Consider the following 1574-nt stretch of genomic DNA (forward strand, 5'->3'; position numbering starts at 1 on the left):
GAGCAGGGTGACAACATTGCGACATATGCCTATCGCATACGAACGCGCAATTTTGAATTGCCGATTGTGTACCCAACAGTCATATACACTCGAATATTGAATAAATTGTTCAAAACCCAAAAAAACGCATTAATATTGTTAATATTTGACAGTACTTGATTCTTAGATTAAATATTTTTAAATACATAAATAATAATATTAAATTAATATATTTATTTTCCAGCTTCCCGTAAGAAACATTTATGATTATTTTTTTTAATGACTTATAATTTATTTTCGTTTGAAAGTTTCTTGGTATAAATTATGCTATAAATTATAGGAGAATGTGGATTTTCCCGAATGTAGGTACTTATATGATTTCTAACTAAAGGTATACCTTTAGTTAGAAATCATATAAAATACAATTTCCAAATCTGTAACATTGTATAAAAATTAGACGTTATAAAAGCTATAAATGATAGGAGAGTGTGGATTTTCCCGAATTTACCTATAGTTCTCAGGTCAGATTGAAAATTTATAGTTGTTACTCCGATTGATTTTGCAATACTGATGACCCCTTGAAAATTATACTTTACAGCACACCAATGTTAGATATATGTTTCCTTGCATGCTGATACCATAGTTATTTTGACTACTCTAGTCACTAAACAGCCGCACATTGAATGGTCTCAGATGAATACATTAATTCAGGACAAACAGACCATAGTATTGCATAAATGATGAACTGTATTTAAGTTTTTTTAAAGATTTTATTTATTTCTTAAGAATTTGATATTTTTAAATAGCATCTTTTGGTCCCAAGCCTACGAAATCCTTTATACTCGGATGACTTATACACCCATATGTAACTTTTACCGGGTGACTGTAAGTTGCGTCCCAATATACCTTTTTAATGTAAATTGCGTCCCGAGTATTTTTTGGGTATATGTAAATTGCGTCCCCCGTATTTTTTGGGTATATGTAAATTGCGTCCCGGGTATTTTTATATTAAAATGTATATTACCAATTTACAACCAATATTTTCCTTCCCATTTTATCAGACTTAGGACTGTCAACATTACTGTTATAATGTTGGTATGGTTAAAAATATTGGTAATTAATTATTTACATTATTATTATTTATTAATATTAATTATTATATTTATTTATTATTATTTAAAATTGCATATTTGTATCGATACTAAGCTGTTGAATTTTTCTGTGCCAACTTTGTCCTTTATCAATTATTAACTGATTCAGTATAACTTATTTAAGTCTATATAGAAGTAGGTAAAAATTTGAATGACAATTGCCTGACAAATTCAATTTGAGTAATTTTTTTAGTTTCTAATTCTTCCATTTTTTTTTTAATATATCCTTCTTTTTCAATTGTTACTCTATTTTTTGAGTCCTGACTTCGTAACGCTATATAAGTATCAATTTGTATATTTTTTAAAATATCTATAAAATTAAAAATATTAGGATGAGAAGAATTAAACGAACTATTTAATTTTCTATGGAAAAATTCGCAATTGTTAGTCGTGCGTAATGTCGATGATAAATATTTCTGACCATATTTCTGGTGGAAAGTCAGC

At 27.7% G+C, this 1574-nt stretch overlaps 1 protein-coding gene across 1 annotated transcript in view; it reads left to right on the plus strand.

Annotated features, from left to right (window-relative positions):
• LOC100302376 (uncharacterized) overlaps positions 1-1574 on the plus strand; it is a gene marked incomplete in the record, with an annotated part of 87772 nt that overhangs the window by 63111 nt on the left and 23087 nt on the right.

The sequence above is a fragment of the Acyrthosiphon pisum genome, chromosome A1 (genome assembly GCF_005508785.2).
Source record: "Acyrthosiphon pisum isolate AL4f chromosome A1, pea_aphid_22Mar2018_4r6ur, whole genome shotgun sequence".
In the NCBI taxonomy this organism is placed as follows: Eukaryota; Metazoa; Arthropoda; class Insecta; order Hemiptera; family Aphididae; genus Acyrthosiphon; species Acyrthosiphon pisum.